Here is a 14151-nt window from a genome sequence, read left to right on the forward strand (position 1 = left end):
GCCTGCGTTAGCAAAGGAAGATTTTGTTGCAAACCAAATAATGTATTTTTTTTTACCTTAATAATGTGACATCCAGTTCAGACACGAATATAAATCGTCATTGACATCTAGTACAAAGGTATATAATCATGAATAATATTCATTCTCCAAGTCGAACATGTACAGATCGTTAGCTTACGCTAACACTTCAGACCTCTACCCTCCATCAATGCTAACTTCTCACATCTAACATCACTGCTGGCCGTTGACCTCTAACTGCCCAACAGTACTTCCATCACTGCTGGCGACTAACTTCCAACTGCCCAACACTACTGGCGATTAACTCCCAACAACAAGTCCAACCAGCCACAGAGTCTCTTACAGGCCGCGCGGGATTAGCCGAGCGGTCTAGGGCGCTGCAGTCATGGACTGTGCGGCTGGTCCCGAGTCCTCCCTCGGGCCTGGGTGTGTGTATGTTTGTCCTTCAGAAAATTTAGGTTAAGTAGTGTGTAAGCTTAGGGACTAATGACCTTAGCAGTTATGTCCCATAAGATTTAACACACATTGGAACACAGTCTCTTACAAAGAAAGCGTAGTCAGAGATCCATTGCAAAGCGCTGCACGGCGCTGCCAATACAGAAGCAGCCCACTTACAATATCTCTGAAGATATGCATTTTAAAGCATATGTTTACTAGACTTTTTTGCTTCGAAGAGCGTTCCCATCACATCCTCGAACATTATCAAAAATGGTTCAAATGGCTCTGAGCACTATGGGACTCAACTGCTGAGGTCATTAGTCCCCTAGAACTTAGAACTAGTTAAACCTAACTAACCTAAGGACATCACAAACATCCATGCCCGAGGCAGGATTCGAACCTACGACCGTAGCGGTCTTGCGGTTCCAGACTGCAGCGCCTTTAACCGCACGGCCACTTCGGCCGGCTCGAACATTATCCATTCATCGTGGAGTCACCATGTATACTTCTCTTGCTGTATCAAGTGCCCAAAGCGCCACCAGCGTCTTTAAATCTCGCGGTGAACATGCTGATCAGTGTGTGTAGCACTGTGCTTACACCGTGTGTAGAGTTGGACAACGAGTGGCTCTAGCCTCTTGAGCTGTAGAGGAGTTGAGTGACGATGTGAAGGGCTTAAGAGGCGCCGTTGCCGTGATCTCGTGTTTGTTAAACGGTCACGCAAGTCGTTACCGGGCTCTCGTCGGCCAGCTCGAGATGGATGGGCCCGTTCTTCGGCGGAGCTCTCGAACGGTGCGGGAGATCCTCTGGCGTCGGCGATAACAGCGGCGGGCTGCTACCGTGAACTGGTCCGGCCCTCGCATCGCCTTATCGCTGTATCGGCGGCTGCTGACGGCCCGGCGCCCAGCACCCACCGCCCACTGGACAGGACAGGCCGCTGTTGCGCAGTTTCCGCAGCCGCTCCGGAAGCGGCTCTGGCGGACAACGACCGCCGGCCATTGTGGCGATGGCGGCGCCCGATACGGCGCCCCGGAAAGAGATAGAGATAGGGCCCCGCGCCGCCCTGCCCTCAACCTCACCTGCCCTCCCTAGGGCGTCGCCCTGGCCTCTCTAATGGCTTTCCTTTATGACGGGGGATCACGCGTCCAAGGTATATCGCCAGCGCGTGGGCGGCCAACCCGGCTTCCTACAGCAGGCAGTTTCCGGATCACGTTCGCCTTCATTACACATCGATTTTCTGTCCGATGCCTCCCGTACTCTTAATCTACGGTTAGCTTCTGGAACTTCAACGTTCACTTACCATTTTCTCATTTAGTTCGACTACGTCTACATTTGTACACACAAAGATGTTGCAGTGCGTGGTGAAGCATATTTCGTATCATAATTAGACATTTTCTGTCCTCCTTCACTCGCGCATTGAGCAAGGGAAAAATGACGTAACTTATTCTCATTATTCCTACGCGAGATATACGATCGTGCCAGATGAATTGTCGCACAGTCATCATCGATTATTCACCCTCTAGGTTTGCCCAACAATGTTTCGTGAGAGCTAAGGGTTCACATTCAAGTTCCAAGAGGTTGTATGTTATATTTTCGAGTTAGCTGTACCAACCTGTATTATCAACGATCATAACAACCCGACTCAGAATTCGTGACTTTTGAAGAGTTGAAACACGCCTATGGAGAACATTCCTAATCAAGACCAAACAAATCATTTTTGGAAGGCCGAGAACACGTTGAAGGTGAGCCTGACTCAGGGAGAGCTTCAGCGCTGCATTCATGGACTGTGCGGCTGGTCCCGGTGGAGGTTCGAGTCCTCCATCGGGCATGGGTGTGTGTGTTTGTCCTTAGGATAATTTAGGTTCAGTAGTGTGTAAGCTTAGGGACTGAAGACTTTAGCAGTTAAGCCGCATAAAATTTCACACACATCTGAACATTCTTGAGAGCTTCAGCTTCAAAAATAGACGAAAACGTCGAACATGTGCGTGCTCTTGTGAGTTCAGACCAACGTTTAAACAATAAGTCTCTGTATGTCCATCTTTTCAGACACTCGGCTGTTCGCTACAGGATGTCAAATCAAACATCTTTCAGCCGTCTAATTTCCAAACTTATTTCATTTGGCTATCAGTTTCGGCGATTTACTACGTCATCTTCAGGCCCATCTGCAGCTCGTGGTCTAGTGGCTAGCGTTGTTGCCTCTGTATCATAGGGTCCCGGGTTCGATTCCCGGCCATGTTGGGGCTTTTCTTTGCCCGAGGACAGGGTTTTTGTGTTATCATCATCATCATCAACAACAACATTCGTGACAGTAGTTAGATTGGAATATGAAAAAATTGGACTGTATGAAAATTGGGACTTTGCACGTGCTCTGATGACCGCGCAGTTGAGCGCCTCACAAACCAAACATCATCGTCATCTTCTTCTTCTTCTTCAGGCTCCTGGCCGACGTCTAGGAAGATTCCAACCTCGGTTACGGTCAAAATGGCAGCCAGCATTCAAATATTGGTATCTGCAGATTTCTTTCAGCTTGCATCTGTCGGCAGATGATGGTTGAAGTGATCGCTATAGTAAGCAGAAATCTACAGAACTTTTAAAGAAATAAACTTTTATTTGGATTTTCAGTAATGGCAGTGTGTATAGAACAGTTGACTGAAAATTATATTGGTGTAAATATACGTTAAACGTCGTAACAACCAATGAAAATATACTACTTCCCGCAGGCCGCCTTGCAGTTCCCATGCGGAAGTTAAAATTTATCCACAGCAGTAGATGTAGCCTAATGAAGTCGGATGAATCTTTTAAAAATGTCCCTATAATCGAGAAGTGCCTGGATGGGACGAGACATAACAGTAAATTAAGGTCTTGTGCTGTGCCGTGAAACTGCACTATCGCAGCCCTTTTCTGTCCCTGCTTGTCCATCCGATTGCGCCAGTGAGGGTGTCTTGCTCTTGGCGTTCAGAAGAAGAGGGTAGCTCACAGACAAGGAGGAAGGACAGTGGAGTGTTTCGGTTACAACAATACAGTGCAGAGAATAATGACGTGTGCTTTTCTGTATTCCGCCGTTACAGTCAGCGGACGCTTAGTTGTCAGCGACCGACCAAATTACAGTGCTGCACTATGCCCTGGAATCGATGAAGTCGGCCTTGTATACTTGTTGTTGTGAAGAAGCACGACGGGGCAGTGAGGAATTAGTGTGTCCATAGTTGTATTTAACTGTATTTGCACAGTGTGGCCGTGGTGCTACGTAAGTGTACCATTACAGTTTTGAGTTTCAAAGTATGGCCAGGTCGTCGTGAGATCGTTGTACTAGTAAGAAATCATTGTATATTTTGCTTGTTTTTGTATTCTTCTTGTAGAGACTATAGTAGGTTTATGTCCCTGTAGATTGTGTTGCCCTGTGTGCTACCGTCTGGGATACGGTGGTGTTTGTAGTGGACTGTAGATGCTTCTAGTGCATCATTCCACTCGTTGGTTTGTCGGTATTTTATATTGGTTCCCTCTCACAACGTCATGGCAGGCAAAAGCGATATAGTTGTATTTATATAATGAATACCTGATAGGCTTTTGCTATATGTTATTGTTGCCCACTTTGTGGAAGAGGTTATTTTATTGCTGTGAGATGAATAACTGTTTTTTTTTTCGATACGTCATTCGTTATCTGAAAAGCATTTCAGGAGGGTGAGCGCAAGGGCAGGCTGTATTCGTAGAAAAAAGAAGGAAGATCATGGTCTAATGACCCGTCGAGAGCAAGGTCATTAGAGGCGGAGCACAAGCTCTGTTTCAAAGATGGGGAAGGAAATCGTCCATGCACTTTCAAAGGAACCATCCCGTCATTTGCCTGGAGCAATTTAGGGACATCACGAAAATCGAAATTGAGAGGTCGGACGCGAATTTGAGATGGCGTTCTCCCGAGTACAAGCCCAGTGTGCTAACCACTGCGCCATCTCGCTCGTTTACTGTATTCGTGTACACTCTGGTATTGTAAATGATTGTTTAACAAAACAAACGTTGATTAATAGCCCCCGCTTGCAGAACTCCCAGCCAAACTCCAATCCCCTCCCCTCCAAGTACCGCGCCACAGCAGCGTTGACAGATAGCACGGACTCAGCCTAGGTTTAGTGGTTATCACTGGAACAATCGATTTTTGGTTACACCTGTATTTTTCATCTCCAATTTAACCTAACTACTAAAACCGTTCAAAATAACCATTTTCTGAAATAACTTTTTTCTGCTAATATTTCCAGCAGTAACCGTAGGCATTCCACAAAGCTTGAAAAATTTGATTATTACATGAGACTGTCGCAGTTTACGTTTCAAGATACGTAGGAGCAAAATATCAAATAAAACGGGTAAATAAAAGAAAGCTTAGTTAGTCCTTCGTTGAGTGCTTTCCTCGAAAAGTAATGAGGGTTTGAATATTACGAAAAATTCACCAGTTTGTCCTACTGTTTTTATTTTTAAAGTCTCTGTTAAAAAACCACGTTGTGATCGATGATCATACCACTATTTAGGCATTACGAATAGTCGGTACTAAAGGGTGAAAAATATCTTGAAGAACCCTGTTTTTCATGTTACGTTGTCTGCGTCTAAGGGCTGCACAAATATAAGGGCATATTATGAAGACACAGGCAGCAGATCAACTAATTTCTATTTTTACAATAAACTATGAATGAATTGTCAAATTTGTAACTTACAATTCTTGCCATAACTTTCTTTCTCTTTTATTGTTTCATAGAAGTGGCAAACAAATAATATGTTTTTATGTAAAATGTTGTTTTAATCAAATATATACTTTTAATTTTCAACGGAAATTTGAGTAAAATTGAGTTTTGCTAACAAAATCAAAATTGCTGTGTCAAAAGATTCAATTGAAAATTCAGGTATCGGGCAAAATACACCATTTGTCAGGAACGATTTCATGACAATAGTTAAAAATTTTAGCAATGAGTGAATCCAATGACAAGTATTTATTGCCCAATCTCAACGTAAACAATCGTCCTACAATCGTTTGATCTAAAATTGACTCCTTTCATCAGAAACAATATCAATCAAAGACTATATCAATCTTTGAGAAGCGATAGAACGCTGTACCAAACTCTTTCTTACAAATAAATTTTATCAAAGCAAGATATTTTAGCACCACTGCTATGGTAAATTGATGCATCGGTTTCATACCCAATTATCAACATAACCGAGACCAAACGAAGACCGAAAAATATCGGTTATTCAGAACTACAATGTCCGTATCGATTTTAACCTGTCGGTTTTTCCATCCCTTGCTTGAAGTGGCTTTATGTAAATCCACTATAACAGTGGTTCCCAATCTTCCTTAGACAATTACTCCTGAGTGTAATCACACATTAGCTTGTACCCCCCGCCCCTGTCATCTGTTGCCTCTTCCCCACATCATCACCAACATTAGCTCTTACCTAAGTTGTATAATGAAAGACATTTCTTGGAACACTTTCATTTTTAAAATGATGAAAGGTGACTGTGTGTGTGTGTGTGTGTGTGTGTGTGTGTGTGTGTGTGTGTGTGCTAGAATGAATGACGAAAGATTATGTGCTGCAACCCACAACTCAAAGAAAGCTAACTATCCACACTGAGGATAGACACTTGTTATTAAACATGCTTCCCCTGCATTATTCCTCTTCATTGCAGCACTTCCTTGACTAGCACGTTGCAACCTCATTTAAAATCAAACAAGTTCAGATGTGTGCACCATACTTACTGTTCGTAAATCACTACATTTCTACACTCCTTAGTTCTGAACTGGCAGAAATTGGACGACTTCAGGGTGTCAATGCTTTCTGCCTAACCACTCTAATAATAATAATAATAATAATAATAATAAAACGTGTGGAGTTGATAGTCTCCCGTCGGGCGCCTCCCCAGGTGGCGGATAGGGGAATGCTCTCCAGATATGGAGGGTACCGGGGAAATAAAATACCCGGGGTGGACCAAAACTATCAACCGAAATCCACTAACGTCTGCCTGGTATCCAGCGGTTAGGGGTCAGCGTCTGTTCGCCTAGATGGTGCGGCTGCAGCAACCTTCTTGAGCTCAACATCAAGTCGTATTCCTCGTGATCTTTCCTCGGAAGGACCACCACCAAGTTAGTTTTCAACTTGAAAATCAAACATGATGATAACACAAGGAATGAGTCCACTACCCCGGGCACCAGTCGCAAGGCTGGCTTTACCTGGTAATCGGATTCCGGGGGACCAGGAGCATCATGTTACGCCTAAGGTTGAGAACCAGACGACGTCCAAATTATTACACACAAAACAAAGACACTTCATTGGTACACTTAATACTAATACTCTTTTCAAACTGGGCAAGATCAAACAACTTACAGACGTGCTGCAAAAATTCCAGATCTAAATCCTTGCAATCCAGGAAACACGATTTAGGGACGAAAACCATTTTGATACAGACAACTACAGGATCTACCAGCAGTTAAAACTAATGAGAAAGGACTCAAACAGTTTGGCACAGCATTTGCAGTCCACAAATCTATCAGCGACTCTGTCATTGACTTCCAGTCTGCCTCAGAACGTGTATCAACGCTCTCCGTCAAATCGGCCAACAAAGCATATACATTGATCAACGCACACGCACCCACAAATAACTATAACGAGAAGAACCGCCAGAGAGTGGATGACTTCTGGAATGACCTTGAAGAGACGACAAACAAAATTGCCAAACAACATGTAATAATCTTGTTAGGCGACTTTAACGCACAATTAGGTAAAGAGAAAAAATACAGGAAAATCACCGGAATCCACACAGCTCACAAGAGAACTAACAAGAATGGGGAAAGATTGATAAGCTTTTGCGAAAATTTCGGCCTCGTAATTATGTCAACACAATTCAAAAAACCCAACAAGAAACAGTATACTTGGAAGTCGCCCAACACAATGTTGGGTGAATTCCAGATAGACCATGTGACCATCTCCAAGAGTAACACAGCAGAAATTCTGAATGTGAACTCGAGAAGAGAATTTTTTGACTCAGACCACCATCTTCTACAGATAAAGACCAGATTACAACCCAATAGAAAAAAGCCAAAACTAAACAAAGTGCTGAGACCAGACCCCGAATACATAAAACTCAACAAGGAAAACATCTTACAGGAAATTAGTCAGACAAACACCACAAACTGGACAGAACTTGTGGACGTCCTCAAATCCACGATGAAATTGGGTCAACCCCCGAGAAGGAGAAAACACAGGTGGTGGAATATAATATGTGACCAAGCAATAGAAGAAACGACCAATGCCTGGAAAAACTTCAATAGTCACAAAACATCAGAAAAATGGCAACAATTTCTAGTAATCCGAAAACAAACATCGAAAACTATTCGGAGGGAAAAAAGAAAGTATGACAAACGGCGACTAGATGAGATAGAACAAGACTTTAAGAAGAACAACACCAGGAATTTTTATAAGACGTTTAAAGAACATATTGCAGGATACCAGCCACCCAATCTTTGTTTCAAGAAACCGGATGGTTCACTAGAAACTAACACGAAGAATAACTGCCAAATCCTCGCAGACTATTTCAACAAACTTCTCAACTGCGAAAGACCTACAGAGGATATTCACTACGAGACGTCTACACCAAATCCTGACGCTAAACCGCCAACCATCAACGAAATAGTAGAAATTATCAAGACACTGAAAAACAATAGAGCCCAGGAGAAGATGGAATTATTGCAGAACTATGGAAACTAAATGATAAAAGATTAACAGGAAAAATTCACAAAATCATATTAAACATTTGGGAAACAGAACAGATCCCTTCTGAATGGAAATGCACACTCATCCATCCACTCCACAAAAAAGGGGACAAAACTGAACCAAATAATTACAGGGGTATCTCACTCGTACCGGTCACACATAAAATCCTATCAAAAGTTCTCATGAATAGATTAGAAGAACAAGCTGACCCACAAATAGGCGAATACCAGGCTGGTTTTCGCAAGGGACGATCATGCATAGAGCAGATCTGGAATCTGAAAATGATTCTCCAGATGAGAAAAACACCCTGAACACAGTGGTTACTTTTGTAGATTTTAAAAAGGCCCACGACTCAATAGACAGAGTAGCGCTCTGCAAGACGCTGGAAGAATTCAGCATTGACAGAAAGACAAGAGCAATCATTCGGGAAACATTAACTGACACAGTCTCCAAGGTTAAATTTATGGAGGATATCTCGGAACCATTTGAAATCCAAACTGGAGTGCGACAGGGTGACGGACTTTCACCATTACTCTTTAATATCATTCTTGAAAAAATTATCAGGACATGGGAAAAAGAAGTCAAAGGAATCCAAATTGGCATTAGAAAAGATAATAGATTCAATGTGAAGTGTTTAGCTTTTGCGGATGACCTTGCAATTCTCACAAATAATAGAAAAGAAGTCACTAACGCCATAGAGAAGTTACACGAAATTGCACAAAGAACTGGCCTGCAAATCTCATATGAGAAAACCCAGTACATAGAAAGAGTGCCACAAGACAAATTGCCTATGGTGACAACCCATGGGAAAACCGTACAAGTACCACATTTTAAGTACCTGGGAGAAATCATCCAGTCATCAGGGATCAACCTAAAGGCCAATGAGGAAAGAATAAAAAAACTACAGAAAGCATATAAACTCACGTGCAACTATTATAACAAAAAGTCCATATCCATTAACGCAAAATTGAGGCAGTACAACACTGTCGTACTTCCGGAGGCACTGTATGCATCTGAAACAACACAAATAGGTGGGCAAACTAAAATCAGAGAAATAGAGAAACAAGAAAGGAAAATTCTCAGGAAAATTTTTGGCCCGATACAAGAGCAAGGAATCTGGAAGAAGAGACCAACATCAGAATTATATAAATACACAGATAAGATTACGGATACAATAAGGAAAAGAAGAATGCAGTTCTACGGACATATCCATAGGATGAATGAAAACAGAATTTCAAAGCGAATTCTTAAAGTCATCAACTCAGGCAGGGGAAAAACAAAATGGATAAAAGAAGTTGAAGAAGACCTCAGACAAGCACACATAACAGTAAACGATGCAGAAAATAGAACTGAATTCAGGAACATCATCAAAAAACATAAATTTGACACCACAACACAGAAGAGACCAGGATGCAAATGGACAGCGGAGCGAAAGAAACAACACAGTGAACACATGAAGAAAATTTGGGCTCAGAAAAAACATAAACCATCATCATAAAGGAATTCAAGTTCAAACGCTCTCTTAAATGGGAATAATCGAAAATAATAATAATAATAAAACTGTGTACAGCACAGTTGTTATTGCTGTACCGTCCTGTCAATTAATTATTCATCTGTTTCAAAGCGAGTAATGAAGGAATTTCTGGACTACTGCAGGTATGAAGATGGCATCTGTTCTTTCGGCGCGACCGCTACGGTCGCAGGTTCGAATCCTGCTTCGGGCATGGATGTGTGTGATGTCCTTAGGTTAGTTAGGTTTAAGTAGTTCTAAGTTCTAGGGGACTGATGACCACAGATGTTAAGTCCCATAGTGCTCAGAGCCATTTTATTGTTCTTTCGGACATGTCCGAAAAATGCCAACTTCATATCGTTAAGGCTAACTGGCTGATGACCTTCTTCAGTGCGGATGCACACAATTTGCCTAAATTCTTACGGGACTCGGTGGATTGTCTGCCGCGAGTAATGGGTATAATAGCAGGGGAACTACGAATGTAGTTTGTGGACTATAAGTTGAGAATGTGGGTCTCACGGGGAGCGTGCCCGCGATAAATTCCTGCAGTCGCACTATCCTCTGTGTCCTCGGTGGCTCAAATGGATAGAGCGTCTGCCATGTAAGCAGGAGATCCCGGGTTCGAGTCCCGGTCGGGGCACACATTTTCAACTGTCCCCGTTGATGTATATCAACGCCCGTCAGCAGCTAATGGTATTGATTTAATTGTAATGTCATACAGAAGGTGTTATCTACAACGTGGAGAGGACTTTTCTTGAGATAATTAGCATTGGTTACATGTATGTACGTGACAAAGCACAACATACGTGTGTAGTGGGTGGACTATGTGAGGAACCTTTAACTTCCACCACATTAATGTTACTAATTGAGAAAAAGTAGTTATTGATTGCTTATATTACATTACTGGCCATTAAAATTGCTACACCACGAAGATGACGTGCTACAGACGCGAAATTTAACCGACGGGAAGAAGATGCTGTGATATGCAAATGATTAGCTTTTCAGAGCATGCACACAAGGTTGGCGCCGGTGGCGACACCTACAACGTGCTGACACGAGGAAAGTTTCCATCCGATTTCTCATACACAAACAGCAGTTGTCCGGCGTTGCCTGGCGAAACGTTGTTGTGATGCCACTTGTAAGAAGGAGAAATTCGTACCATTACGTTTCCGACTTTGATAAAGGTCGGATTATAGGCTATCGCGATTCCAGTTTATCGTATCGCGACATTGCATTAGTCGAGATCCTGCATGGGCAGCTGTAGCTGTACACGCCATCCAAGCTCTGTTTGACTCAATGCCCAGGCATATCAAGGCGTTATTACGGCTAGAGGTGATTGTTCTGGGTACTGATTTCTCAGGATCTGTGCACCCAAATTGCGTGAAAATGTAATCACATGTCAGTTCTAGTATAATATATTTGTCCAATGAATATCCTTTATCATCTGCATTCTTCTTTGTGTAGCAGTTTTAATGACCAGTAGTGTACCAATGTCAGAGTCCTACAAAACTGTGATAATAGTAATGATCTTTTGAAAGTAATTTAGTTTCGTGACTGAAACAGAATGGAACCGTTTAGTTTTTACGCCTCAGAAAACTTTTCCCCCGTGGAAAATCAGGTTGGGAACCGCTGCACTGTAAGCTAGAACAGTAAGGGCGGAGTTCTTAAATTACGTAAGAGTGCTTCCCTTGACGACATGTGGTGGTTCTCACATTAGCGTCGTGGAAGGAACGTTTTAACAGTGAGGAGCACGTGTTGCACGCGCTGAGTAGGGCCCGCAGAGGCGCGAGGCGCCTCAGAGTGCGTGTCGCTGGTGCGTGCGGCTGGCCAGGCCGTGCGTGCTGCGTGCGTGCGCGCAAGCACCGCTTTCTGGCGCTGTGGCGGAACTAATTCCGCTGTGCCGGCGCCGTGACCGCAGGAGCGGCAGGGGCAGCCGCCAAGGCCGCGCGAGCCGTTCAGTCCGGTCCTGTACTGAGTCTGCGGCTCTTTGTCTGTGCGCGTCCGCCCAGCGCGCCACTCAGCCCCCCCCCCCCCCCTACATTCCTCCTCATTACGGCCGCCGTCCTTTCTGTGGCAGAGGGCACACCGGTGCCGAGCAGCACAGGTTTTTGAGCCGAAGCAGCGATCAGGGGTATAACGGAGCAGAGCCTCATTTGGAGGGGGGGGGGGGGGGTGAAAAGATACACCCCCCCGCCCCCTGCCAAACTGCATACAAGTAAAAGCATCGACACTGCCTCTGGATGGGGATCGCGAAACAAAGTGGAACTTCACGGATTAAGACGGTAAATGATATTATTTCACTGATTGCAAAGCCGACTCAGATTTACAAACAACTTGCCGTACCAGCCCAGTTGAGAGTATGACGTTGTACCCCGTCTGGGGTAAATGCATGCACTGATTCGAACGGGAAGAGTGTTGCAAACTCGTTGTATCCTCTCCTGAGGCAAGCTGGCCCGCAACTGGATCTTGATATACTACATTTTGGTTCTGGAAAGGAGTTCGCCCGAGCTTGTCCCGCGCATATTCAAACGAGGACAGATCCGAGGATGTTGCTGGCCACAGGAGTACCTCAAGAACACGCAGACAGTTCTTGGAACACGTGCAGTATGTGGACCAGAACTGTGATGTTGATAAATGGCATACCAAAACTGTCGCATGAGGAGCAGGGCGCAGGATGTCCGTGACGAACCTTGTGCAGTCAGTGTTCTCTCAAACACTGCCTGAAGTCACACGTGACGGATCTCCACACCATGAAGCCAGAAACAGCACTACCGTGCGTCTCCGAAACATTGGAAGGTTGTCATCCGGGGTAGTCAAAACTCTGATTCATCACTGAACACAATGGTATGATCATCGTGAGCAGTCCATGGTTCCCGTCCGCAGCTCGTGGTCTCTCGGTCGCGTTCTCGCTTCCCGAGCATGGGTTCCCTGGTTCAATTCCGGGGCGGGGGGGGGGGGGGGGGGGTTCAGGGATTTTTACCTGGGCGTTTGTGTTGTCCTATCATTTCATCTTCACTCATGAAAATGGCGAGATAAGGCTGAGCAAAATTTGGGAATTTGTGTGGGTGCTGATAACAGCGCAGTTGAGCGCCCCACAAACCAAACATCATGATGATCATCATCATCATCCATGATTCCCGGTCGTGGCACCATTCTAAACATAGCCACTTACGTTGTGGTGTCAGTGGCAACCTATGCATGGAACGGTAATTCCTCTGCCCAACAGCTACTAGTCTCCGACTAATGTCGTGGGATGACACAGAATGTTGTAGGAAGTCCATTACTTGTTCTCGGAAGGCATGCAGAGATGCAAAGGGCTTCCGATGTGATTTTTCTTTTTAGTGGTCAGACGTGAACGACCGGAACCTTGAAGAGTATGCCTGCCTGCTCTTACATGCCCAAGCAGTCTAGCACTGGGGCACTGTGACATCCGAATGCCCTCGCAGGTGTGGATATTGCGCAGTTCGACCAGCTGGCGAAATAGAGACCCACAATGGGCCCCTTTTTAAATCTGTCACGTGCTGGTAAAGCTGTCTTATATGAGTACGCGGCATCTCCATGTCCTCGACAATGATAGCTCAACTGACGCTGTTCAGACCCCCTTGTATACCCTTCCAGGCCTAGTAACAACGATTAACACAAATAATGCTAATGTACTCTGTCAGAGGGAATTTCAGCTCTAACCATTTACAAATGCCGATTATGTGTATGTGTGGGAAGTAGCATGGACATCCAATCATGTCCTCCCCTGCGTATTTCACTTTTTTTTGTTAGACTGTGAATATTTTTGCGTGTATCACTTCATAAATTTCGCAGCTAATTTTCGGAGAATGAAGTACCATGGAAACTTAGTATTTCGAAAATAGCCGAGAATTCAAGAAAATTCGAGCTATGTTTAACACAGCATTTTTCAGGTGACAGGGAGCATGCTCACATAGTTGGGACATTTGCCTAACCTCTAACATTTCAGCCATTAAAGGCTCACTTATAGGGGCTGTCCACATCCACAGGTGGAAATGGCAAAACCCAGGAAGTAGAATAAAGAAAGACAGAAGGGGATGGCCTTCTATTCAAAATATATATAAAAAACAAAAGAGACACTAACTTTTCTGAACAGAGGGGATATGGGCAGCAAGAAATCGCATTCTCTCATCCATCTACACACTCACATAGCCAGTCTGCAGACAAGTTCGAAAATGGTTCAAATGGCTCTGAACACTATGGAACTTAACATCTGAGGTCATCAGTCCCCTAGAACTTAGAACTACTTAAACCTAATTAACCTAAGGACATCACACACATCCATGCCCAAGGCAGGATTCGAACCTGCGACCGTAGCAGTCGCGCGGTTCCGGACTGAAGCGCCTAGAACCGCTCGGCCACCGAGGCCGGCTGCAGACAAGTGATCATAATCGTACCGCTTATGGAATTGCTGATAACAGTGAA

The 14151-nt window shown here is 44.2% G+C and overlaps 1 protein-coding gene and 1 non-coding gene across 4 annotated transcripts in view; both read left to right on the forward strand.

Moving 5' to 3' along the window:
* The window catches only part of LOC124804696 (leucine-rich repeat-containing protein 24-like), a 370900-nt gene that overhangs the window by 144617 nt on the left and 212132 nt on the right, over positions 1-14151 (forward strand). The window lies entirely within an intron of this gene.
* Positions 10272-10345, forward strand: Trnat-ugu. Its single transcript has one exon. It is a non-coding gene; the product is annotated as a tRNA-Thr (tRNA).

Source organism: Schistocerca piceifrons, chromosome 7 (genome assembly GCF_021461385.2).
Source record: "Schistocerca piceifrons isolate TAMUIC-IGC-003096 chromosome 7, iqSchPice1.1, whole genome shotgun sequence".
NCBI classification, from domain to species: domain Eukaryota; kingdom Metazoa; phylum Arthropoda; class Insecta; order Orthoptera; family Acrididae; genus Schistocerca; species Schistocerca piceifrons.